The 27,541-nt window shown below is 48.6% G+C and overlaps 1 protein-coding gene across 14 annotated transcripts in view; it reads left to right on the top strand.

Annotated features, from left to right (window-relative positions):
• Positions 1-27,541, top strand: part of LOC138843126 (NBPF family member NBPF6-like protein) — a 135,859-nt gene that overhangs the window by 4,905 nt on the left and 103,413 nt on the right. For 11 of the 14 annotated variants that reach the window (XM_089310646.1, XM_089310644.1, XM_089310641.1 and 8 more), the window contains exons 1-6: positions 10-750; positions 4,991-5,154; positions 10,614-10,766; positions 17,674-17,889; positions 22,274-22,877; positions 23,353-23,445. The exons of 1 other annotated variant lie outside the window; for it this stretch is intronic. The gene's annotated coding sequence lies outside the window, so the exon portion shown is untranslated. Of the gene's footprint in view, positions 1-9; positions 751-4,990; positions 5,155-10,613; positions 10,767-17,673; positions 17,890-22,273; positions 22,878-23,352; positions 23,446-27,541 lie in introns of those variants that run through there. 2 more of the 14 variants (XM_089310645.1, XM_089310643.1) reach the window with 2 other exon arrangements.

The raw sequence follows: 27,541 nt of genomic DNA, 5'->3' as shown, positions 1-27,541 counted from the left end.
TATATTCAGGTACTTAGATAAGCAGCTCAATTCACAATAGCTAAGACATGGACTCAACCTAAATGCCCATCAACAGAAGACTGGATAAAGATATTATGGGATATGTACTCTAAAGAATAGTATATAGCAGTAAAAAATGAAATCCAGTCATTTGCTACAAAATGGAGGAATCTGGAAAACATCATGGTGAGTGAAATAAGCCAGTCCCCAAGCGATAAATATCATATATTCCCCCTGATCTGTGACAACTAACTGAGCATCTAGAAGAAAACCTGTCAAATGAAACAGACACTATCCAGGCTGTGACTCAGGGATGCAGACGCTGATGGCCCAGCTTCTCCCAGAGAACCCTGGAGAGGCAAGACTGGAAGCAGTCCTGGAACTTCGGAGGCTGGATGGGGCAGTGTGCAGAAGCATCCTGTGTCGCCATGGTGACGGCCAGTGGGGAGTGCGCCTGCGCCTGGCGCTGTGACCCGGAAGTGCACCCGCACGCCTGGCGCCTACAGCCCAGTGGTGCTCAGGTGGGAGTCAGCGCCGTGTCCGGTCCTGCCGAGAGCCTGCACGAGCCGTGAGTAGCTGTCTGCGATGCTGCTGGCCGAGCCTGAGGGAGACCCAGCGGCCCCAGGGCCAGGCCGGGATCAGGAGAGGCTGCCGCGCCGTTTCCCAGGCGCGTTTCTCTTCTTCGGCCCCTTCCGGAAGCAGCGGCCTTGGCGGGCCTCTGTCCTGCCAGCAGACCGGGCCCCCTTGGAGGTGAGTGACGCGCGGCTGTTGCGGTTTCCCACTGGGTCCCGACGGTGCGAGTGGAGTCGCGGTCGTGCTGTGCGAGCAGCTGTGCGAGAGCAGAGGTGGCTCTGTCTCCTCCCGGAATGGCCCCGCGTTCCCGTGTGTTTGCTTTGTGATGGCCCACCCGCCCTGCTCTAGACCTCTGAGACTGTGGACTGGAGGAACAAGGGCAAAAATGCTGGTCCGTTTCCTGGTCTAGGAGGACAGTTTCGGGTTCCTGGCATTTGGTGTGATGTTAGGGCTCTGTGGATTTTCCGCAGTGCTTTTTGATTATTATTTTGGTAAAGTTGGTAGTAATGTCCTCGCTGTCATTTCTGTTGTTAAGTCACTGGAGTCTGTTCTCTTTTTTTCCCCTGTTTCCTGTGGATAAACGTTTTGTCAGTTTCACTGCGTTTTCAAGAACTGTATTTTGGCAGGCGCTGCGGCTCACTAGGCTAATCCTCTGCCTGCAGCACCAGCACACCAGGTTCTAGTCCCAGTTGGGGCGCTGGATTCTGTCCCGGTTGCTCGTCTTCCAGTCCAGCTCTCTGCTGTGGCCCGGGAAGGCAGTGGAGGATGGCCCAAGTGCTTGGGCCCTGCACCCCATGGGAAACCAGGAGAAGTACCTGGCTCCTGGCTTCAGATCGGTGCAGTGCATCGGCCATAGGGCAATTTGGGGGGGGGGTGAACCAACGGAAGGAAAACCTTTCTCTCTGTCACTGTCCAACTCTGCCTGTCAAAAAAATAGCCGTTAAACCTCAAAAGATTTGGTACTATAGCTTTAAAAAAAAAAGAAATCATTATAGACAGGGAGGTTTTCATAGGCCTATGCTTATTGCAGTAGGGTGCACAATAGCCAGGCTATGCAGTCTGTATATGTATGCAGTCTGCATATGTACATAGCCCATAATGTCTTTATTCAGTCTTAAGGCGATAGATATTTAGGCTGATTGCATATTTTTGCTGCTGTGATTTGAGCTGTAGTAAATACGGGGGCAGCGATAACTCTTTTTTCATATGCTGATTTCACTTCCCTTAGGTATATTCCCAGGGGTGGAATGGCTGTGTCATATGCTATGTCCGTATTCAGATTTCTGAGGGATCTCCATGCTGTCTTCCACAGTGGCAATACCAGTTTACATTCCCACCAGCAGTGGATTAGGGTGCCTTTTTCCCCACATTCACAAGGCCATTGTAGTATTGCTTTGCATTTCCCTGACGGCTAGTGATCCTGAGCATTTTTTTTTCTTTTTGACAGGCAGAGTGGACAGTGTCAGAGGGAGAGAGAGAAAAAGGTCTTCCTTTTTCCGTTGGTTCACCCCCCAATTGCCACTCCGGCAGCACATTGTGGCCGGTGCACTGCGCCGATCCAAAGCCAGGAGCCAGGTGCTTCTCCTGGTCTCCCAAGTGGGTGCAGGGCCCAAGCACCCAGGCCACCCTCCACTGCACTCCTGGGCCACAGCAGAGAGCTGGCCTGGAAGAGGAGCAACCGGGACAGAATCTGGTGCTCCGACTGGGAGTAGAACCTGGGTGCCGGCGCCGCAGATGGAGGATTAGCCTAGTGAGCCGTGGCACTGGCCGATCCTAAGCATTTCTGCATATGTTTGTTGGCCATTTAGATTTCCTTTCTTGAAATATTTAGCCTGTTGAAGTCCCTTGCCCATTTCTTGAGTGGGTGGTTTGTTTTGCTGTTGTTGAGTTTCTTGAAAGTTTCTGGTAGGTTATCCTTTATCAGTTGCATACTTTGCAACTGTTAGTTGCCTCTTCACTTTGCTGAGTGTCTCTTTTGCAGTGCAGAAGCTTCTCAATTTGTTGTTGTTGTTTTGGTGTCCTCTTCTATTCCTTTCTTTAATCTTTTGTGATTCTCCAATATTGAAAATTCTTGGTTAAATTTATTCTTAGCTGGGGCCAATGCCATGGTTCACTTGGTTAATCCTCCACCTGCGGTGCCAGCATTCCATATGGGTGCCGGTGGTTCTAGTCGCAGTTGCTCCTCTTGCAGTCCAGCTCTCTGCTGTGGCCCATGAAGGCAGTGGAGGATGGCCCAAGTGCTTGGGTGCCTGCACCCATGTTGGAGACCAGGAAAAAGCTCCTGACTCTTGGCTTCAGATCAGCATAGCTCCAGCCGTGGTGGCCATTGTTGGGGGTGAAAGGAAGACTTTCTCTGTTTCTCTCACACTCTAACTCTATCTGCCAAATAAATTAAAAAAAAAAATTCCAAGCTATTTTATTTTCTTTGTAGCTATGTGAATGGGATTGGTCTTCGAAGTCCTTTCTTAGGCTAGGAGCTGATAGCAAACAGACAGAAACATCGTTCCTGCCTTGGGAAGGCTCTGGGGCCAGCACATGGCCAAGGAGGACAGTGCTGCCGGTGGGAGCTGGGTTCCAGTGCCACTTCCCAAGTGTGCCTTTGCAGCAGTGCCATTCCTCACAGCTCTGGGGCTCCTACACTGTGGGTGCCTCCTTCTGCCCCTCTCCCCTGCAGCACAGAAGGCCTGGGCACCCTGCTGTGTGAGACGCCCAGTGATTAGTCCTGGCCGAGTTTTGTTACCTCCTGACACGTTCGCCCAGGAAGACAGATATGTGAGCCGCACAGGGGTCATGCAGGGAGGCTGTGCATCGGCTTTTCTTCCCTGACCTAGGAGCGAGGAACGCTGTTACAGATGGTGCAGAGGAAGTTGCCTTGACTTGTTGTGCTGTTATTTTTTTCAGGATTAGGTTTGGGAAAAAAGTGGTTTGGGAAAAAAGTGCCTCTGATGGGAGCCTGGAGCCGAGGCACATCATGTGCCTGGCTTACAGAGCCCGACTTGTCCTCAGCATGGTTGGTTCTTGAATTTCTCATTTAAAGGCAAGATTCTCTAGATCCTATTTCTTTTCTTTTTTTTTATCTTTTATTTAATGAATATAAATTTCCAAAGTACGACTCATGGGTTACAATGGCTTCCCCCCCCCATACCGTCCCTCCCACCCACAACCCTCCCCTTTCCCACTCCCTCTCCCCTTCCATTCACATCAAGATTCATTTTCGATTATCTTAATATACAGAAGATCAGCTTAGTATACCTTAAGTAAGGATTTCAACAGTTTGCTCCCACACAGAAACATAAAGTGAAAAATAATAGATGATTTTTTTTAAATGATGATGAAATCAGATCAGACCTATTGTCATGTTTAATCCCAGTGAGAGTCAAGTTGGGAATTGATAATTTCTTTTCTTTTTTTTTTTTTTTACAGAAGATCAGTTTAGTGTACATTAAGTAAAGATTTCAATCGTTTGCACCCCCATAGAAACACAAAGTGAAATATACTGTTTGAGTACTCGTTATAGCATTAAGCCTCAGTGTACAGCACATTAAGGACAGAGATCCTACATGAGGAGTAAGTGCACAGTGACTCCTGTTGTTGACTTTACAAATTGACACTCCTGTTTATGGCATCAATAATCTCCCTATGCACCAGTCATGAGTTTCCAAGGCTATGGAAGCCCCTTGAGTTATTTGGAAGTCAAAGTTATACAGAGAGAAGGAGATGCAGAGGGGGGGTCGTCCATCCAATGGTTCACTCCCCAATTGGCTGCAATGGCTGGAGCTGTGCCTATCCAAAGCCAGGAGCCAGGAGCTTCCTCCAGGTCTCCCACTTGGGTGCAGGGGCCCCAAGGCTTGGTCCATCTCCCACTGTTTTCCCAGGCCATAGCAGAGAGCTGGATGGGAAGTGGAGCAGCCAGGACTAGAACCGGCACTCATATGGGATGACGGTACATCAGGCCAGGGCATTAACAGGCTGCACCACAGTGCCAGCACCTCTAGCTCCTATTTCTGAATACCAAAATGTGGTCACCCTTTAACCTGATGTGAATCTTTTTTTTTTAATTAATTGAAAGGGAGAGAAAGAGCGACAGACAGACAGAATCGAACTTCCATTTGCTGGTTCACTCCCCAAATGACTGGGCTTGGCCAGGACAAAGCCAGGAACCAGGAGTTTCTTCTGGGTCTCCCACATGGGTGCAGAGGCCCAAGTACTTGGGTCATTTTCCGCTGCTTTCCCAGGCACATTGGCAGAGAGCTGGATTGGAAGTGGAGCAGATAGGATTTGAATTGGCGCTCACATAGGATGCTGTGCTGCAGGCAGCAGCTTTACCCACTATACCACAGCACCGGCTCCTGATGTGAATCATTCCTACACAGCATTGGTTTCTTCCTTCAGTTTACTCTCCTTGCTTTTGGTTTAGATTGGTACACTTGTTGCAGCCTTCCTCTGGTGACGAGAAATCTACCAACGTGTCTATGCAGCTCTTCAACACAGGGACTGAGCAACTCATCGTCACCTTAGAAAACATTGGCCAGGAACCCCTGGAGACACTGGAGGTCACCTCCAAACTGCTCCCCACCAAGGGTAGGTGTGGTCAGTGCGTCAGACCCTGGGAAGTTTGCATTGTTGCCTTGCACAAGCGATGTTTTACATAGTTACTGTTCAGACATCCTTTAGTTTGGTTCAACACTGGTTGGGGTGGAGATCACACACCACATGCTACAGGCATGAGACAGACCCCTTAATGCCCTTGGTTCCCATTACTGAATCTGAACAGGGGTCAGATCCTCAGCAGACTGGTTACTGAGTTGGAGACTGGGAGATGAGAGCAGGCCGATCCCATGGTTCCCACAGCCCAGGGTGGCCTCCTGACTCAGCCCTTGAGGGCTGGGCCAGGCTGAAGCCAGGAGCTAGGAACTCCATCCAGGATTCCCACGTGGATAGCCGGGGCCCAAGCACTTGGGGAAACCTCCGCTGCTTTCCCAGGCTCTTTAGCAGGGAGCTGGATTAGGAGTGGAACAGCCACGTCTCGAACTGAAGCTCATCTGGGATGCCGGCATTGCAGGAGGCTGCTTAACCCTCGGCACCACAGTGCCAAGGCCAAGGTGTAGCTTTTCCACCTTTCTGGGCTGCTGTTTCCTTTGCTGTTGCTGTGCCTTTGAACTCTTCTGGAACTCAGTCCCGTGCCAGCCATCCCTTTCTTTCCTGCCTTTTATCAGGACAGTATTCATTGCAGACTTGTAGGAATCCTATCTAAACAATTGTGTGCCTGCTATGTAGCTTCCATACCTAGCATTCTGCTGCATTTGCTTTGTGACACATCTCTCTGGCCTCCTACCTGCATACCTCCCCTCCCCCCTCCAGTATCTTGTCTAAAGTTCCAGAATTCAGAAGCACCGATGAGTGCTTCTGAGCTGGATGTTTTTGATAAAATGCGTATGTGCTGAAACGTGCAGGTCTAACATGTTCCATCTGATGAGTCCAACAGATGCTGGCCCATGTCATTGTGTAATCTAAGCCCTCGTCAAGATGTAATACAGAACATTTCCATCACCCCAGAAAGTTCCCCAGCTTTCCTCCCAGCAAGTCCTAGTGCTACCCCAGGAGCAAATGCTCTTGTCTGTCATCTGTGTGCTGGGCAGCCCCACTGGGTGTTTACTGCTGGTGATGCAGGGTGTGGGTGACATGCATGGCAACCAGGCAGGTGGCAATTGGCAGACATGCAGCCCAGTCACCTTCTCTTCCCTGCCTCGAGTTTAATTTTCCGCTGGGTCTTGCCCACACCTGGTTGGTCTTAAAAATCTTTAGACGTTTATTTTCAGGCTGGCACTGTGGTGTAGCTGGTTGAGCCACTGCCTGTGGCACTGATATCCCATGTGGGTACCAGTTTGTGCCCCAGCTGCTCCACTTCTGACCCAGCTCCTTGCTAGTATGCTGGGAAAGCAATGGAAGGTGGTCCAAGTGCTTGGGTCCCTGTGGGAGACTTGGAGGAAGCTCCTGGCTTTTGGCTTCTGGCTCCGGCCTGGTCCGGCTCTGGCTGTTGGAGCCATTTGGGGAGTGAACCAGCAGATGGAAGAGTTCTCTCTCTCTCTCTCTGTTCTTTTTCTTTGTAACTCTGCTTTTCAAATAAAATAAATCTTAAAAAAAGAAATTTACTTTCATTTCTCTGAAAGGCAGAAAGACAGAGAGAGAGAGAGACAAAGATTATCCATAGATTGTTTTAACTCCCAGAGGGCCAAAGGCCTGCAACAGCCAGGGCCAGGACAGGCCAAAGCCAGAACTCAATTCAGGCCTCTCTCATGGGTCACAGGGATCCAAGTACGTGAGCCATCACTTAGGGCCTCCCAAGGTGTGCACTGGCAGGAAGCTGGAATCCAGAGCAGAGCTGAGCCTGGAGGGGAAATGCAGGGGTCCCAGGCATTTAATGGCTGAGCCAGATGCTGGCCCCTGATGTGTCCCTGTGTTGTGTTGCTTTGCTCGGCTTGTCTCTAGTTAGGCCTAGGATGCCTGGGGCCTGTGTTACTCTCCTCCTTTTTATGGACAGGGGAAGTAAAGGCAGAAGAGGTGACTGACTAAGGTCACATGGCAGGTGGGCGGGGAACCAGCAGGAGGACCAAAGTCTCCTGATTCTCAGCTTTGGTGTAGTCACCCTTAGGAGGCAGAAGCATGATAATCATGTAACACACAGCCCGGTGTAGCCATCTCAGAGCAACACAGTTAGGAGTGAAAAATTAAAACCATCATTCTTTCTTTAGTTTCCTCCCAAGCTGCCATACATCTACATGTGGAATTAACTTAATGGAAACAAACCATCTGCTTCCAGAATATACAAAGGGAATAATTCCTGGTTCTTTTGCTGTACAAAGCAAGGCTGCCAGTGGTGACAGATGACCACCAGCACTAGAAGCTGGGAACGTGCACCAGGCTCCTGTGTGGGGCCATGGCGACAGCAGCAGGTTTGCCTGTGGATATTAACGAGCATCTATTTCCATTCTTGCCTCAGCTTCACCTTGGGCCCGCCGAGCCTACTGAATGCCTGCTCTGTGGATTGAATGCTTCTCTGGTGCCTGCAACGTTTTCTTTCTTTGTGCCGCTGGTAGAGTTATTTTCTATCTTAAAATTAGGAAGAGCTCCCACCCTAGAGCTCATTCCATGTGCCAGATGTGAGGCACTTGACATTCTTTTTCCGTATGAAGTTGTCCCAGTGACCACAGGAGGGCTATCAGGGTGGGTGCTCTGATAATCTGTTTATTTCACTGTGACATCCTCCATGCCTGAGAACCCAGAGCAGTGCTTGTCACTTAGCAGGTGCTGCACAAGTGTCAACCACGGTTCTCACCTCCTGGGGCCATCCTGAGAATGCAGGACACAGGTGGACAGTACTGGGCACCGAAGCGCTGGACCCAGGCTTGCTTTGGCAGTGGTGGTGTTTGGTGCACCCTCCTCTCTGCAGGACTGCATTTGTGGTCTCAGTGCCCGATGCCGCTAAACCTACTGGCACCCTGTGTCCTTTCCTGATCCTGCCCGACAGCTGGGAGACACTGAGGGTCCCGGCAGGGCCCCCACAGTGCTTTAACGCGTCTGTGCTCACCCTGAATAACCCCCCATTCTTCAGACACCAACCTCAGAGAAAGAAAAGTTTCTTGTTCTGTTTTCCCTCCTCCCGTCTTCCTTGCTATCCTGACCTATTTTACTACAAAAAATTATTTGTTTAATTTATTTGAAAGTCAGAGACAGAGAGGCTAATGAAGACAGAGAGGGAGAGAAAGATCCCATCTGCTGGTTCACTCTTAGGGTGTGCATTAGCAGGGAGCTGGAGTCAGAAGTGGAGCTGGAACTCAAACTTGCAGGCATCTCAAGTGTTTTTTTTTTTTAAATAAAATTCTTTTTTCTTTACTTTTTAAATGTTGGTATATTTATTTGAAAGGCAAAGTGACAGAGGAATAGATCTTTCATCTTCTGGTTCATTTTCCAAATGCCCACAACAGCTGCAGCTGGGCCAGGTCAAAGCTGGGAGCCTGGACCTCCAACCGGATCTCCCACGTTGGTGGCAGGGACTCAAGTAATTGAGCCATTATCTGCTGCCTCCCAGAGGAAGCTGGATAGGGGAAGCCGATTAGCTGGGACTTGAACCAGGTGTTCCAGCATGGGATGTGGGTACTCCACAGGGAGGTTTAATCTGCTGCAGTACAATACCTACCCGCGGGTGACTTCTTAACCACTGTGCCCCACTCCTGCCCGACTTCTGCCCCTCCTGGCTTATTTGAACTCCTTTGCATGTTCAGTGTGCAGTGAGGGTTAGTGCTCTGAAGTATCGGGCCAGCCTTTATGGGCCCCTCAAGCTTTTACGGGACAAGCTCGTCCCCGTGTATACACATTCCCTCCAGAGAGATGAGGCGTTACACACCACCACATTTCAAGACCAGGATTGTCTACTGATTTAACCCTCCTACTTATAATTCACCTGCAACAAGTCTTCCTTTGTAGGCTTGGGAAGATGCCAACTTTCACTCTTGCTTAAATAGTCCCAGATTCAGAAAAGTCTACTGTTTGTTTTAGCTTTCCAACAAATGTCCTGTGATCCACGTGTGTGAGGGTGTGCACACATGCAGACACATGCACATATGTAGCCACACCCCCACACACTGCTGGATGTCTTTTTTTCTTCAACAAGAAGTGCTGACTCCATGCCAGCGTGATTGAAGATTCATGCAGGGTTTGATTGGGCCGAGCTTCTTGGGCTGCGTCTTTTCCCACCGATGCTGGAGCTGAGCCCAGGTGCAGGGAGAAGCCGGCAAGCACAGCAGAGCTGAGCGGTCCCTGCTCGTCACCCAGTGCTACTCGGTGTTAAGATGCTGACACCACTTTTCTCAGGGGGAGAATGAGTGATGTGTGCACCACGGTTGACATCTGTTTCTCCTGTTCCCTCTGGCAGCACGTCCCTCTGTGGGATTTTGAGAAGCTGCTTTCTTCATTCTGTCTGGTAGCACAGAAATACAGAGAAGAAACAAACAGGAAGGGCTGCCTGTGAGGCAGGGCCTGGTCTTGAATCTGGTGCCCGAGCTGTGTAGCTTGCCATGGCACTGTAGCCACAGAGAAGGCTCACTGGCCCTGCCCGCAGCTGTGCCTTAGCCATAAAGGCTTTGGTTGTTTGGCATCAGATGGTCCCTGAGCGTGGCGCTGCCTGTGACTTGCACACATCACTTAAGGCACAGAGTTTCCTACAACATAAGCAGATTGTTTGGTGTCTGAGTGTGCTCATGCTGGCCTCCCAGGGTTCTGTGTGTGAGACCTGGAGCATCACTGACATTCTGGCCTTGTGGTTATCCCAGGATCTCGGTGCACCACACTCATGTAAAGAATTACACTTGAAAGAATGGCACCGTTTCACAGGCTTGCGGTCAGGGTTGGACAGCAGAGTGCCAGATGCTGTGTGGACGTGGTGCCCTTCCTAAGATGGGATGGGGAGCAGAGCCCATGCAGAAGTCAGGGAGAGAGTATATACACCGATCTTAGCAGGTACTGCTCAGGGGAGCACGCGGACAGCAGCTGCCTGGCTCTTGGTGTTTCGGTGATACCACTTAGCACTGAGCCCACGTTTGCCACCTGTTCCTCCCCTTCCTTTAGGGTTGTGGTTGGCAGGTGCCTCCTGCAGGTCAGCTACAGTCAGGGTTGATGTTCCTCACACCTCCCTTCTCCTCCATACACCACCGCCTCTCTGTCCCCTGCCCCTAGGGCTCTGTGGCCTCAGCCCCAGAGTTCATCTCTCCAGTGAAGCACTTCTGAGGAAGGAAAAGCCCTCTGGGCAGGCAAGGAGAGTGCTGTAGCTGGTTGTAACATGATGCATTCTCCCTCCTCTTTGTGCCTCACGGCCTCTTCTGATTCAGGACTTTTCCTGGGACTTTTTGCTCTCCGACGTCTTGAATGCTTCTTGTCTTTGTTTTTGAGCTTGTGCCAGAATTTCCCAGCCGGGTTGGTGTCAGTCTCATTGTGCCTCTGCTCTGCCATCACCATCAACATCACTATTGTTGTTACCATTGCAGAGAAGCTGTACGGTGACTTCCTGAGCTGGAAGCTGGAAGAAACCCTCACCCAGTTTCCCCTGCAGCCTGGGCAGGCGGCCACCTTCACTGTCACCATGAAAGTGAGCCTGGATTTCTCCTGCCAGGAGGGTCTCCTGCAAGACCTGAGTGACGGTAAGCAGCTCCCTCGTTTCCGAGAGCTCACCCGCTCCCAGGTGTGCATTGTAGCCAGCTCTCCATGGTGCCTGCCACCGGCCATGTGACTCACCCATCTGAGACCTCTCCTACTTTGTTAGCAGCGTGGCTTACTGCAGGCACATTATAGAGACAATTTCTCAATTCCCACTCTTGACTGTCTTGTCCTGATTTGCTAGGTGGTCGTCCTAAGGGAGTGGAATGCTGTGATTTTCCCCGCAAGTGTGCCTGCTGTGTCGGTAGGACACACAGTGGTGATGATGGAGTTCTCCCATCTGGTGATGCCAGTAAGGAGACGGAGCTGGGGGCAATGGGAATTGTATCTGCTGCAGCACCAGGCCTGGCCATGTGGGGACGTGAGTTCACAGATTAGCTGTGTCAGGTTGTCACATGCTCTTCTGGAGGCCTTGGGCTTGTGTTAGTCAGCTCAGGCTGCTGTAACAAACCCCACAGCTGGCCTGGCCCAGCCACAGGCATTGACTTTCTGCTGGTTCTCAGCATTGCAAGTCTGACCCAGGTGCTAGCATGGTTGGGTTCCTGGTGAGGGCGGCCATCTTCTTGCTGTGTTCTCATTGGGTGGAGACAGATCAACTCTCTGGTATTTCTTCCCCTTCCCTTTTTTTGTTTTTTTAAGATTTATTTATTTACTTGAGGGGCAGTTACGGGTGTGTGGTGAGGTAGAAACACACAGGGACGCATGTGCGCACACACACACACGCACAGAAACACACAGAGTGGGAGAGAAGAAAGATCTTCCATCTGCTGGTTCACTCCCCAAATAGCCACAATGGCTGGGACTGTGCCTGGCAGAAGTCAGGAACCTGGAACACCATCTAGGTTTCCAGTGTGTGTGTCAAGGGCCCAAGCTTGGGCCATGTCCTGCTCCTTTTCCAGGCACATTAGCAGAGAACTGGATCAGAAGTGGAGTAGCCAAGACATGAACTGGTGTTCACATGGGGTGCTGGGGACACAGGTGGTGACTTAACCCCCTGTGCTGCAACACCAGCCCCAGTAAGAACATTTCAATCCTGTGTTTTAAGGACTTTGGAGTCTTCATATACAGTACATGACTTTCATCTCCATGAACATGATGTAAATGACAGACCCTCCTGTGGGTGTTTTGGGTCCGGGTATTCCTGGGTGTGTTGCAGCTCCCATTCCTTGTCCGTTCACCTGCCAAGGGGCATTCATGCGTTTCCGTTGTCTTGGCTGTGGTGAGCAGTGCTGCAGTGGACATGTGAGTGAAGACATGGCTCTGCCATATACATATATGTACTCCTGTATATACCACATACACACATTACATTCACGCATACATATCACATTCATGTACACAAACACATCACACATATACATGTCACATATGTCACATGCGTGCACATGCACACATTACATGCATGTACATATACACCTTACATGCACATGTACATAAATCCAGATGTGGGCTGGTGGGGTCCTGGGAGAGTTTGAGTTGTTTTTAGCTTTTAGTGATTCTCCATGCTTGTTTTCAACATGCTGCACTGACTGACATTCCCTGGAGAAGTGTGCTAACCCCTCTTTCTGCACCTGTGGCTTGGGTCTTGTGGGAATAGCCAGTCTAGTGGAGTGACATGCCATCTTATATGGTTTTATTTTTATTTATCGATTTTGAAGATTTGTATGTTTATTTGAAAGTTAGAGTTGGAAGAGAGAGTGAGGGACAGAGAGAGGGCCCTTTAATCTGCTGGTTTGCTCCCCAGAAGGCTGCAATGGCCAGAGCTGCCCCAGACCAAAGCCAGGAGCCAGGAGCCCCTGGATGCAGGGACCCAAACACGTGGTCCATCATCCACTGCTTTTCCCAGGTCATTAGCAGAGAGCTGGATTGGAAGTGAAGGGAGTGGGACAAAATCCAGTGCCCGTGTGGGATGTCAGCGTCTCAGGTTGCAACTTACCCGCCTTGTCACAACACTGGCCTCTCTGTGTGGTTTTAATTTGCATTTCTCTCATACTTGGCGATGGTTACTTGTATGTATGTCTTCTTTGGAGAAATGTCCATTCAGGAGCTGTTTGTTCTCTTGTTACTGATTCATTTGAGTTCTTTGTATTAAGGTAGTAGCCCCTCACCTGATAAATGATTTCAAGTATCCTCTCTCAGTGTGTGCATGTCGGTTCTCTACTCTGTTACTTGTTTCCTTGCTTGGAGAAGGATTTTCTGGTATGCAATCTCACATGTCTATTTTTGCTTTTGTTGCCCACGCCTTTGAGGTCACATTGAAGAATTACTGCTCAGACCAATGCCATGGACATTTCCCTCTGCTTTTCTCTAGTCATTTTAGAGTTTTGGGTCTTATGTAGGAATTTATTTATTTATTTACTTATTGGGATATGTGTGTATGTATGTGTGAATGTGTACATATATCGATATCAAATCTCTAGCATAAACCACTATCACAGGCATTTAATTTTAATGTATTTTCATCTTATTTGAAAGGCAAAGGAGGCTGAGAGAGAGAAAAGAGAGAGAGAGAGAGAGGAGAAGGATCTCCCATTTTCTAGTTCACTCCCACAAAACCTTCATAATATGGAAAAGGCTTATGCTACTTCAAAAATCAGAATACAGATTTATAAAATACATTCAATTTTGTAAAATGTTTCTATTATTTATTTTGACAGGCAGAATTAGACAGTAAGAGAGGGGGAGACAGAGAGAAAGGTCTTACTTCCATTGCTTCACCCTCCAAATGGCTGCTATGGCCGGAGCTGCACCGATCCGAAGCCAGGAGCCAGGTGCTTCCTCCTGGTCTCCCATGTGGGTGCAGGGCCCACTGCCTTCCCGGGCCACAGCAGAGAGCTGGACTGGAAGAGGAGCAACCGAGACAGAATCCAGCACCCTAAACAGGACTAGAACCTGGGGTGCCGGTGCTGCAGGTAGATTAGCCAAGTGAGCTGCAGAGCTGGCCAATAAATTCAATTTTTAAAATCAATACAATTTTTTTAAAAGAATAAACAATACTAAATAAACACATAATGTTAATTGTGCCTGTCTATGCACAGTTAGGATGCAGGATGAGGAATTATTTTTTTCCTATCCACTTATATTTTTCAAGATTTATAAAAGGAACATACATAATTTGTAAGCTAAAATTTATCATTAAATTGCTTCAAAGTGTGGCAGGCATTGTGGTGCAGCAGGTTAAGCTGCAGCTTGGGACACCCACATCCCACACTGGAGAGTCTGGTTCAAGTCTCGGTTGCTCCATGATGCAGATCTGGTTTCCTGCTCACGTGCACCACGGGAGGCAGCAGGTGATGGCTCAAGTGCTTGTGTCCCTGCCGCCCACATGGAGACCCGCAAGGAACTCTGGGCTCCTAACTTTGGCCTGGCCCAGCCCTGGCTGTTGCAGGCATTTGTGGAGTGAACCGCTGGATGGAAGATTTCCCTCTCTTTTTTCTGTCACTCAACGTCTTACATAAATAAACAAACAAAATTTTTAAATGCTTCAACTTGAATTTTCAAAAAGCTTTTACAAAGAAAACTTGGGATCTGCTGCCACCCTCCATCCAGGTACAGAACCCAGCACCATAAAAGGTCAGAGGCGGACAGAAACTGCAAGGTGCCTTTGAATGTCAGGGATTCCTAGACCTGAGATGACTGCGGCAGCAGCGACAGGCATCCAGGACTGTGCAAACTCGGGACACACACAGTCACTGCCATCCCTTCCCCACAGATCAGGAAGCCAAGGCTCAGAGACTCACCCCAGGTCAGGGGTCTGCCAGTTCTCCCACCACGTGCCCAGATTACACTCCACTCCCCGCAGCACGCAGACACTGCCTAAGCAGCCATCATCCTGTGAGGAAGACCCTCCCTGACACCACTCAGCGAGATTCCATCCCTTGAAGAGAAACAGCAGTCCTCTAACTCCTGGCTCTCACTCTGCCTGGGTTATTAAGCCTTCAGAAAAGACAGTGTCAAGTTGTTCAGCTCCACACAGACTGCCTGACTTACAGGGAAAGACAGCAGGGTCTGTGTCCCCAGTAGCGCACAACCCATGGAGAGATCAGCTAGCTAAGGGACGCTAGGAGCCTAATGAAATGATCTCATTGAGAACTCAGCCAGGTAATCCAAAGGAGAGGATGAAGAATCTGCTGACTTCTTAACAGCAGGGGAGCTGGGGAAAGGAGTAGCCCAGAGCTTCTGCCCCGGCAGGAACAGCACCAACTACGTGACGGGCTCCAAGAACCAAAAATGCCCAGTAAACCAAATACATATTATGTAGATGGGGAAAGTATGAAAGCAGGCTAAAAAGATGGCTTGAAGCAAACCATGAGTGTCCTTGAGATAAAGCCAAGACTTCACAGGGTACATAAGGCCAGTTCCACAGGTCCCGAGCTAAGAAGAAGGTGCAAACTGCCTAGCCTGTGACAAGTAGGCTGGAAAGAGCCAAGCCAGTGGATGGGGCATTACATTAGGGTGCTGCAGCTTGCAGAGCAGGAGGGACCTGAGATTTGAACCAGGGCCGTGACAGTGGAAAGGGGAAGAACTGGCCCAGGTAAGATCAGCTCATATGGACATAGGACACGCCAGGCAGGTGGGGCCCAGGTGAGATCAACTCACACGTGGACAGAGGACAAGCCAGGCAGGAGGGGCCAAGGTGAGATCAACTCACATGGACACAGGACACAGCAGGCACAGAGAGGGTGCAGGACAATTTGGGGAGACTTCCAAGACTAAGAAGCTGGTAGCACCCTTGACTCAAAACAGGAAATTCAGGAGGAAATGACAGAAAATTGAACAGAGGAGATAGTGAATTAGGCTCCCATTAAAAGCTAGGGGACCGGCCTGCGCCACAGCTCACTAGGCTAATCCTCCACCTGCGGCGCTGGCACCCTGGGTTCTAGTCCCAGTCGGGGTGCCGGATTTTCACAAAAAGTGAAAAGTAAGTTACATTAATTTAATAAAAGAAAAATGCAACAAAGAAGATTTAATTTTGTCAGTGTTTATTTGAAATCAACTTAATTCATCATGTGTTAAATTGATGACAAATGAATTAGGAAGTTATTTTTAACAGGATAGAGATTTACTAACTTAAAACATTTTACATTATGTTACCTTCAGTAATGATCCCCTACAGAGCATTTACATGTATTTTAGAAGGTAACTAACTGTGGCCAGCACCACAGCTCACTTGGCTAATCCTAGCCTGCAGCGCCGGCACCCTGGGTTCTAGTCCCGGTTGGGGCACCGGTTTCAGTCCCGGTTGCTGCTCTTCCAGTCCAGCTCTCTGATGTGGCCCAGGAAGGCAGTGGAAGGTGGCCCAAGTGCTTGGGCCCTGCACCTGCATGGGAGACCAGGAGAAGCACCTGGCTCCTGGCTTCAGATCGGCACAGTGAACCAACGGAAAAGGAAGACCTTTCTCTCTATCCCAATCTCTCTCTCACTGTCCACTCTGCCTGTCCAAAAAATTTTAAAAAAGCCAGGGGACCTCAAACGCTACCTTTCAGTATTCTATCTTGCTTTGTGAAGACACGATTTGGTCTATTTCCAACATAACCCATACTTTAAAGGCAGGGCTAGACTGTGGAGGGCAGGGACTGGGATGCAGACCTGTGTTCCATGGAAAACTCTGTAGATCACAGGTGTTTCAAGTCCTTGTGTGAGTGGGTACGTAAGTGTCTGATAAGTAAATCCCAAAGATTTCCTCATGTGCAAGTCAGAGAATGTTTGTAAGGAAGAAGAGAATGACTGGGTACCAAAAATTTGTTGTAACCAAGTTAAACTCTTTTTCAAATTCTGGGTTAATAGGGTAAGTAATGCATATAATACCAAATTCTAAAAAAAAAAAAAAAAAACAACAACTCTAGTAGTTGGATTTGATGTGATATTTTATTTATAGCTATGGTTTCCTTTTTAAATTACTTTTCTTGAAGATCTTATTTATTTATTTGACATTGAGAGTACACACAGAGGTGATGAGAGCGAGGGAGATAGGGAGGGAGGAATGGAGAGAGAGAGAGAAAGCAAGAGAGAAAGAGGAGAGAAGTCTTCCATTTGCTGGTCCATTATCCAATTGGCTGCAATGGGCGTAGCTGAGAGTATCTGAAGCCAGGAGACAGGATCCTTGTTGAGTTCTGCTCATGGGTGCAGAGGCACAAGGACTTGGGGCGTCTTCCGCTGCCTTCCCAGACCACAGCAGAGAGCTGCATCGGAAGTGAGTGGAGCAGCCGTACTCGAACCGGCGCCCATATGGGATGCCAGCACTGTGGCGGTGCTTTACCTGCTACCTCACAGTGCCGACACTCCCCCTGGAAGCCGTTTGTCATGGGATTCAGCTGTCTGCTAAGGCGCCTGGGAAAGCAGAGGGAGACAGCCCAAGGACTTGGGCCCCTGAACCCAGAATGGAGCGGTGGCTAAAGTCCCTGGCTTCTGTCCCAGTCCCGGCCTTTGTAGCCACCTCGGGAGTGAACCCCCAGATGGACGATCACTCAGAGAGAGAGAGAGAGAGGGAGAGAGAGAGAGTGCTGTTGATGCCCTCTGTACTGCTTCTCTCCCCAAGCGGCTGTAATGAACGGCCAGCTCAGGGCCAGGCAGGAGGCAGGAGGCAGGAAGCAGGAGGCAGGAGGTCCATTGAGGACTCCCATGAGGCAGGGAGGTGGGGTCCAGAGAACCTGGGCCATCAGCGTCTGTGTCCGTGGTCACAGCCTGGAGAGGCGGGACTGGAAGCGGCCCTGGGGCTTCAGACGCGGGATGCAGCAGTGTGCAGCTGCGTCTTAGGGTGCCATGGTGACATCCAGTGGGGAATGCGCCTGCGCCTGGCACTGTGACCCGGAAGTGCACCCGCACGCCTGGTCCCTACTGCCAGGCGGTGCTCTGCTGGGAGTGAGCGCCACGCGTCTGCTCCTGCCGCAGAGCCTGCACAAGCCGTGAGGAGAGGAGCCGTCCTCGTTGCTGCTGGTGGAGCCTCAGGGAGACCCAGCGGCCCCAGGGTCAGGCCAGGATGAGGAGAGGCTGCGTGTCCGAGGCTGCCGCGCCATTTCCCAGGCGCATTTCTCCTCTTCGGCCCCATCCGGAAACGACGGCCTTCGCGGACCTCTGTCCCACCAGCAGACCGGACCCCCCTTGGAGGTGAGTGACGCGCGGCTGTTGCGTTTTCCCGCTGGGGGTCTTGGCCGCCAGCCTGCCTGCGCCTCTTGGGTCGCGAAGGCGCGGGTGGAGTCGCGGTCGTGCTGTGCGTACCGTCTGGAAGGGTCCCCAGGGTGCGAGCAGCTGTGCGAGAGCAGAGGTGGCTCGGTCTCCTCCCGGAACGGCCCCGCATTCCCGTGTGTTTGCTTTTTGAGGGCCCAGCCGCCCTGCTCTAGACCTCAGAGACTGTTGATGGGAGGAACGAGAGCGAAAATGCGTGTCTGTGTCCTGGTCTAGGAGGACAGTTTCGGGTTCCTCGCGTTGGGTGTGATGTTAGCGCTCTGTGGGCTTTTCATGAAAGAGCCTGGTCAGGCCGAGGTGTACCTTGCGTTCCTAATGTGATGATTTGTGTTTTAGTATGGCAAACGGCATGGACGTTTTTGTGAACTGGGTTTTCTGTGTCTATCGGGATACTTTGTGGGCTTTCCCCATGTGTGTTCTGTTTTGTGATCTACTGATTTTGTATGGTAGCCACCCTTGCATTTCCGGAGTAACTGTCAGTGGTTGTGCTTCTGCTTGGCGTCTGGTAATGTTTTGTTGAGGCATGTGGCCCATTCCTGACGGGTATGTATGTGTGTGCCATTCTTTGTGATGTGCTTGTTTTGGATGTTGGGATAAGGCTGGTCTGATGGAATGAAATGGAAGGCTTTTCCTCTTCATCTCCTTGTTGGAAGGGTTTGCGAATCACGCATTTTAATTATCTTTTCCATGGGAGTTCTCACCGGTGGAGCCATCTGGTCCTGGACTTTTCTTCATTTTTTGTTTGTTTGTTTCAGTTTCTCTGCTACTACAGTCTTTTTTCAAATTAGAAGTGTCTTCAGAGATTCTTGGTTCACTGTATTCAGTTTTAGTGGTTTGTGTCTTTCTGAGACTCAGTCCACTCTATCTAGGTTGACCAAATCCTTGTGCCTTGGTTTTTCCATAGTGGTTTTGGAGTATTATTTTGGCAAGTTTGGTAGCGATGTCCTCTTTCTTTCTTTCTTTCTTTCTTTCTTTCTTTCTTTCTTTCTTTCTTTCTTTCTTTCTTTCTTTCTTTCTTTCTTTCTTTTTTTTGACAGGCAGAGTGGACAGTGAGAGAGAGAGAGAGAAAGGTCTTCCTTTGCCGTTGGTTCACCCTCCAATGGCCGCCGCGGCCGGCGCACCGCGCTGATCCGATGGCAGGAGCCAGGAGCCAGGTGCTTTTTCTGGTCTCCCATGAGGTGCAGGGCCCAAGCACTTGGGCCATCCTCCACTGCACTCCCTGGCCACAGCAGAGAGCTGGCCTGGAAGAGGAGCAACCGGTATAGAATCCGGCGCCCCGTCCGGGACTAGAACCCGGTGTGCCGGCGCCGCTAGGCGGAGGATTAGCCTAGTGAGCCGCGGCGCCGGCCCCTCTTTCATTTCTGTTGTCAAGCCACTTGAGTCTGTTCTCCTTTTTTCCCCTGCTTCCTGTGTATACACGTTTTGTCAGGTGACTGAGTTTTCAAGCACTGTAGTTTGGTCTCACTGAATGTCTGTTGTGATATTTTCTATGCCGTTGGATTCACTGCCATTTCAATCTTTTTTCCCCTTCCAGTTTCTTAAGATTTACTTTGCTGTTCTGGTGTTTTAAGGTAAAATTGGGTTTATGGGTCCGATGTCTGTATTCTGTAATATATACCTGTATAGTAGTGCAATTTCTCATGTGAAATTAGTCCTGTCAACCTGGAAAACTGTTTTGATGTACCCACTCCTAGGAACATACTGAAGGAAATGAAACCATTTTGTAGACAGAGAGGTTTTCACAGGCCTATGCTTACTGCAGTAGGGTGCACAGTAGCCAGGCTATGTAGGCTGTATATGCATGTATGGTGTACATAGCCCATAATGTCTTTATTCTGTCTTGAGGTGATGGGCATTTTGGCTGATTGCATATCTTTGCTATTATGAATTGAGCTTAGTAAATATGGGGGCAGCAATAACTCTTTGTTCGTATGTTGTTTTCATTTCCCTTGGGTATATACACAGGGGTGGAATGGCTGGCTCCTATGGTACGTCTATATTCAGATTCTTTTTTATTTTATTTTTTTTTATTTTTTGACAGAGTGGACAGTGAGAGAGAGAGACAGAGAGAAAGGTCTTCCTTTTGCCATTGGTTCACCCTCCAATGGCCGCCGTGGCTGGCGCGCTGCGGCCAGCGCACCACGCTGATCCGATGGCAGGAGCCAGGTGCTTCTCCTGGTCTCCCATGGGGTGCAGGGTCCAAGGACTTGGGCCATCCTCCACTGCACTCCCTGGCTACAGCAGAGAGCTGGCCTGGAAGAGGGGCAGCCGGGACAGAATCTGGTGCCCCGACCGGGACTATAACCCGGTGTGCCGGTGCCGCAAGGCGGAGGATTAGCCTAGTGAGCCGCGGCACCGGCCTATATTCAGATTTCTTATTTATCTCCCTACTGTCTTCCACAGTGGCGATACCAGTTTACATTCCCACCAGCTGTGGATGTGGGTGCCTTTTCCCTCCATATCCTCAAGGCCGTTGTAGTATTGATTTGCATTTCCCTGATGGCTAGTGATCCTGAGCATTTCTGCATGTGTTTGTTGGCCATTTAGATTTCCTTTCTTGAAATATTTAGCCTGTTGAAGTCCCTTGCCCATTTCTTGAGTGGGTGGTTTGTTTTGCTGTTGTTGAGTTTCTTGAAAGTTTCCGGTAGTTTATCCTTTATCAGTTGCATACTTTGCAGATAATTTCTCCCATTCCATTAGTTGCCTCTTTAGTCTTGCAGGGCAGAAGCTTCTCAATTTGTTTTTTTGGTGTCCTCTTCTATCCCTTTCTTTAATCTGTTGTGATCCCCAGATATTGAACATCCTTGGTTTTATTTATCCAAGCGATTTTATTTTCTTTGTAGCTCTGTGAATGGGATTGGTCTTTGAAGTCCTTTCTCAGCCATGACATTGTTTGTGTATACAAATAGGCTGCTGATATTCTATCCTGCCACTTTACCACATTCTACTCTGAGTTTCAATAGTCTCTTAGTGGAGTCTTTTGGATCTCCTATATATAGAATCATGTCATCTGCAGATAGGGATAGTTGGACTTAACTCCCTTCCAATTTGTATCTACAATTGAGAAATGAGAGAAGAAGTACCAACATGATCACGTGCACGTAGAAAATGGCAACAGTGACCTCAGATGATACCTTTCTGTATTCAATCTTGCTTTGTGGAAGACATGATTTGGCCTACTTCTAACATAACCCATGTTTTAAATGCAGATCTGTGTTCCGTGGAGAACTCTGTAGATCACAGGTGTTTCAAGTCCTTTTGCAAGTGTGTACATAAGTGTCTGAAAAAATATATTACAAAGATTTCCTCATGCACAAGTCAGAGATAATACCATACAGAATGTTTGTAAGGATGAAGAGATGAATGGGTACCAAAATCTTTTCTAAGACTGAGTTAAACTCTTTTTCAAATTCTGTGTTAATATGGTAGGTAATGCATATAATATCAAATTCTAAATAAAATTGTTGATGCCCTTGAGGTATTATTTTATTTATAGGCATGTTTTCCTTTTTGAAAAAATTGCCTTTTTAAAGATATTTTTATTTATTTGTAATTAGGATTTACAGAGAGAGAGAGAGAGAGAGAGAGAGAGAGAGAGGCCTGCCATCTGCTGGTCCACTCTGCAGTTGGCTACAATGGACAGAGCTTATCGGATCCTGAGGCAGGAGCCAGGGGCTTGGGGCCAGGAGCCTTGCTGGGGTCTCCTGAAAGGATACAGAGGCACAAGGTCTTGGGCCATCTTCTACTGCCTTCCGTGACCACACAGCTGCATTGAAACTGGAGCAGCTGGTTTTCAAACTGGCACCAACATTGGATGTCGGCACTGTTGGTGGTGGCTTTACCCGCTACCCCACAGCCCCGGCCCCTCCTGGAAGCCGTTCCCTGTGGGATACAGCTGTCTTCTAGCACACCTGGGAAAGCAGTGGGAGACAGCCCAAGGACTTAGGTCCCTGAACCTAGAATGAAGCATTGGATCAAAAGTCCCTGGCTTCTGCTTTGGCCTGTCCCAGTCTTGGCCTTTATAGCCACGGTGTGGGGGGGTGAATCCCCAGAAGAGTACCTGGGTCATCGACCGCTGCCTCACTTGGTCACAGTCTGGAGCCGCCAGGCTATAATTGGCCCTGGGGCGTTGGACGCTGAATGTGTTGATGTGGCATCATGCAAATGCGTCCCCTGGTGCCATGGCAGCCACCCATGTGGAGTGCACCTGCGTACAGTGCTGCAACCCAGAAGTGCACACACATGCACGGCACCTTCTTTTTTTATTTTTATTTTAATGTTATTTATTTATTTATTTATTTGACAGGCAGATTGGACAGTGAGAGAGGGAGACAGAGAGAAGGGTCTTCCTTTTGCTGTTGGTTCACCCTCCAATGGCCGCCAGGGCCGGCGAGCTGCGGCTGGCGCACCACGCTGATCCGATGGCAGGAGCCAGGTGCTTCTCCTGGTCTCCCATGGGGTGCAGGGCCCAAGCACTTGGGCCATCCTCCACTGCACTCCCTGGCCACAGCAGAGAGCTGGCCTGGAAGAGGGGCAACCGGGACAGAATCCAGCGCCTCGACCAGGACTTGAGGCGCCGCAGGCAGAGGATTAGGCTATTGAGCGGCGGCGCCGGCCGCACCGAACCTTCTGACCTGAGGTGCTCAGGTGGAAATCTGTGGTGCGGCGACTCCTCCCTGAGAGCCTGTTCAAGCAATGAGGAGCTATCCTTGACCCTGCCGGCAGAGCCTGAGTGAGACTCAGAACCCCAGGGTCAGGCCTGGATCCGGAGATGCTGGGGCCCAAGTCTGGTGTATCAGTTACCTTGGGCTTCTGGAAATCTAGGCTCGGTCCTCTTTTTCGGCTCCTTCTGGAAGACTACATCTCTTACTGAGTTCCTGTTCCAGAAGAACAGAAACGCTCTCTCTGCGGTGAGTTTGCTGTGTTGGCCTTTCTGACATGTTGTAGGTGGGGACTTGGGTGGAGAGAGCGGGAAAGGGGTGTGCATGTGAGGGTTTGAGGGGGATAGTAGAAGGAGAAAGACAGTCAAGGGGGAGGCGGGAGGAGAGAGGAAGAGGGGAGCATGAAAAGGTGGCATGATTGTGGGGAGGCGTGAAACAAGGGGAAGAAACATGTGTAGGGGAAAGGAAAGGCATGGGGAGTGTGACAGGAGTCCCGGTGGGCAGGTGGTGGGGGTTGGGAGAGCAAGAACTTTTCCCACATCCCTGGTTCTGTTTGGGGGTTTTTCTGTCCCTGGCTGGAAGTAGCCTTGGCCATGTCCATGAGAACAGTCCTTGACTCATGGCCTCTCTTCTCTGGGTTGTTCAGAACTGTAACGTGTGTGTGCAGGGAAATGGGTACGGGTCACTCGAATTAATTTGCACGTAATCTGGTCAATTTTCACAGACTGCACACACTGAAGAGAAAGCAGAAGCGTAGAGAAACCCCAAGAATCCTGTGTGCTCTATTCCAGCCTGTCCAAGGTTCTGATACCTCATAGTAAGTACTAGATATTTTTTTTCTTTTTAAAGATTGGTTTCCAAAGCAGAGTTATAGATAAGGCAGTGCAAGAGAGGTATTCAATGTGTGGGTTCCTACCCCAGGTGGCTCCAACGTCCCGGGGCTGGGCCAGGCCAAAGCAGAAGCCATGTACTTTATCCAGTACTCCAGTGTGGTTTTGGGGGCCCAAGTCCTTGCGCTGCTTCCTCTGCTTTCTTAGGCGTTTGAGCATACAGCTGGATCTCAAGTGGGAACAGCCTGGGTTGATGAGGGTTGGAGGGTGGGGTGGGCGGAGCCATGGTATAGTGGATGAAGCAGCCGCCTGCATGTACCTGCATCCCACATGGGCATTGGTTCGAGTCCCAGCAGCTCCACTTCTGATCCAATTCTCTGCTGTGCCCTGGCAAAGCAGTAGAAGAGGGCCCAAGTCCTTGGGCCTGTGCACCTGTGTGGGAGTCCTGAAGGAACTGCTCCTGGCTCCTGGCTTCAAATCCGCTCAGCTCTGGCTGTTGCGTCTATCTGGGGAGTAACCCGTGGATGGAAGACCTTCTCTCTCTATTTCTCTCTCCCTCTGAATCTCTGTAATTCTGCTTTTGAGATGAATAAATAAAGCTTTTAAAAAAAGCATAGCAGGCAGGAATCCAGTTGGCATCTATATGAAATGACATTGTTCTAGGCAGTGTCGTAACCTGCCGTGCCACAAAGCAGGTCTTGTAAGTACTTTTCTGCCCATTGTTTCTTTTTAGCTGAGCAGAAACGGGGTATGTGAATTCAGTAACTCATATCTGTCTAATACATTTTCTGATACTTTATAATTATGTCTTACTCTAGTTATTATAAATTATAACTTCCTTAGTAATTATGGAAGCATTCCTGTTTTTCTTTTCCCTTTGTGTGGATTTTGGCATATTCTACGTTTCAAGACATTCACACAATTCATTTATCTTATATAATTTTTGTCACAGAGTTGTTCATACTATTCCTTTACAGTTATTTTTTCCATGCAGTCATGGTGGCACCGTTTCATTAACCAACTCAGTAACTTGAACCTTTTTTCTTGATTGGTCCTGAGAAGAAGTTCACGAATTTTGTGGATGTGTTCAAAGCACCAAATGTTAGTTTTGTCGACGTTTTTCTGCGATTGAGCTTTTTTTCAGTCCCATCGACTTGTATCTCTCCATGATTGATTTGATTTTCCTTACCTTGCTTTAAGTGTTTAAGTTGCTGTTCTTCCTCTGATCTCCTAGGGTGAAAGCACAGCTCATGGATCTTGGTTCTTCTTTTCTAAAATATGCATCCATTACTATAAATGGGCAGGATACAGTTTCCATTTAGTTTGAAGTATTTTTTTTATTTGAGATTTATAAACGTGTCATTTTGAGGTAGGTTGATTGTTCTCACAAGTATTTGGGATTTTCCAGCCTTTTTGTACTGATCTCTCAGTAGAGAGGTTGCATTGTGATCTGAGAGCTTACCTTGTGTGGCGCCTCTTCCTTAGGAGTTGGGGTCTACTGTACAGCCACGAACGTGGTCATAGTGGATGTGCCGTGTGGGTCTGAGAAGCGTGTCATGTTGCGTTGCTGAGAACGGTGCATCCGCTAAGGATCCGTTCAATGCTTGGTTGATTCAGGTGCTTTTCTGTTAAGCTACATCCTTACTGATTATCTGACTGCTGATCTGTTAACGAAAGAGATGTTTTGATGTCTGTGAGTGTATTTCTCTTTGTAGTTTTAACAATGCTTGCTTATGCGTTTTGGCATGAGGTTTACTTTTGGACTCACTATCCTACTCCATTGAAACTTGTTTCTTCTGTTCTTTCACGAATACCAAAGCAAGGTCTTGGTTATTGTAGGTTTATTGAAAGTCTGGAGCCGGCGCCGCGGCTCACTAGGCTAATCCTCCGCCTTACGGCGCCAGCACACCGGGTTCTAGTTCCGGTCGGGGTGCCGGATTCTGTCCCGGTTGCCCCTCTTCCAGGCCAGCTCTCTGCTGTGGCCTGGGAGTGCAGTGGAGGATGGCCCAAGTACTTGGGCCCTACACCCCATGGGAGACCAGGATGAGTACCTGGCTCCTGCCATCGGATCAGCGTGGTGTGCTGGCCGCAGCGCACCGGCCATGGCGGCCATTGGACGGTGAACCAATGTCAAAGAAGACCTTTCTCTCTGTCTCTCTCTCTCTCTCTCACTGTCCACTCTGCCTGTCAAAAAAATAAAAAAAAATAATTAAAAAAATTAAAAAAAAGAAAGTCTGGAAAGACAGTATCGTGATTTCACCCAGTTCCTTGTTTTTCACGGTGGAGTTGATAGTCAGTTGTCTTGCATTTTCCTAACTACAGTCAGGTTTTTTTTTTCTACAAAAGCTCTTGCTGGATGTTTTTTTGTTTGTTTTTTTGTTTTGTTTTGTTTTCTTATTTAGATTGTGTTCAACCTATAGAACATTTTAGAAGAAATGGTATATTAATAATATTCAGTCTTCCAGTCCTATGCACAGTGTATTTATTTAGATCTTCTTTAGTTTCCTTTATCAGCATTTTAGTCTTCAGCCAACATATTGTGTATTTTATTGATAGGGTTTACGAGTTTTCATTTCAGTAGGCTATTTTAAATTTCAAATCAGTGTCTACCTGTTCGCTGATGGTAGTATACAATTAATTTTTATATCAGTATCTGCCTGTTCATTGATGGTGGTATACAATTGATTTTATAATAAATAATTGCTTTCAATAGACTTTTTATTTATTTGAAAGGCAGAAGCAGAGGGAAAGAGATAGAGACAGGGACAGAGACAGAGAGAGGTCTTCCATCTGCTGGTTCACCCCCAGATGGCTGCAGTGGCCTCAGCTGAGCCGATCAGAAACCAGGAACCAGGAGCTTATTCTGGGTTTCACAAGAGCATGCAGGGGCCCACGGACGTGGGCCATCTTCCACTGCTTTCCCATGTCATAGCAGAGAACAAGATGAGAAGTGGAGCGTCCGGGACTTGAGCAGGTGCCCATGTTGGATGTCAGCGCTGTAGGTGGCGGCTTTATCTGGTAGGCCACAGCACCAGCCTTGCACTTGATATTTTGACATTGCCCTTCTACCCATCATGGTCATGCTGAAGTAATTTCTTGTGACTAGTAGCTGTTTAGAAAATGCTTTTGGAACTATGTGTAGATGATCAAGGCTTCGAGAAACCCAGAGTTTAACATCTGCCCTTCAGCTCTCTCATTTCATTGTGTTTTTCTTGCTTTAACAACACTCAGTGGGCTCCCTGCTGTGACATCAAGTAGGAGCCATGACCGCAGATGTCCTTAGCTTTTATGTCCTCCTTGGGGGGAAACCCTTCTCTACTGGCTTTCACCACATCAGTGTGATGCTTGCCATAGATTTTTATCTGTTTTGTTGGATCAGCGTTTGGCTAATTTCTGCACGTCTTTCCTATTTTTCTTCTTTAGCCACCCACACATGAATTACATAGATGAGTTTTTCTAACACTGAACCCACTTCATTTGTGAGAGAAGCCCCATTTAGTCATGACACATTAAAGTATTCCTAGATTTCATTTGATTGTATTTCAAGGATTTGGAGAGTTCTCTGTTTATGAGGGACATTTGTGCATAGTTTTCCTGGTAATATATATGATTTTGGTATTAAAGTATCTCAGGTGGCATAAAACGAGTATTTCATCTTCTGTATTCTGGACGTGTACGGGTAGAAGCTATCAGTGAAGTGGTATTGGATAGGAGAGCTTATCATTTTCTTTGTTGGAGGATTTATAACTGGATTCAATGTCTTGAGTTAGGTACAGGTGCATACTTCAGAAAGTCACAGGAAGCTGAGGTGGAAAGTTTATTGTGGAGCAGAAGAAATGTGTGTCAAGAGGCCAGTAGAAATTTCCTCAGCAGGCTCTAATTTTTTATTTCATCTTCATTCCTAAGTGAGAGATTTGCAAAGTACTTTATTCTTGATTAACAGCTCTTTTTTTTAAGACGTGGCATATAATCTCACCACTTTTTCCTAGCCCGTATAGGGTGTCTGATAAGAAGTCAGATGTGATTCTAATTGGAGATCCTCTGAAAAAGGTCTGGTGTTTCTCTTGTGTGATTTTAGAGTCT

Source organism: Oryctolagus cuniculus, chromosome 12 (assembly GCF_051225735.1).
Source record: "Oryctolagus cuniculus isolate XC-2025 breed Fujian yellow rabbit chromosome 12, ASM5122573v1, whole genome shotgun sequence".
Taxonomy (NCBI): Eukaryota; Metazoa; Chordata; class Mammalia; order Lagomorpha; family Leporidae; genus Oryctolagus; species Oryctolagus cuniculus.
Note: the sequence above shows the minus strand (reverse complement) of the source record. Positions and strands in the feature narration are given on the sequence as shown.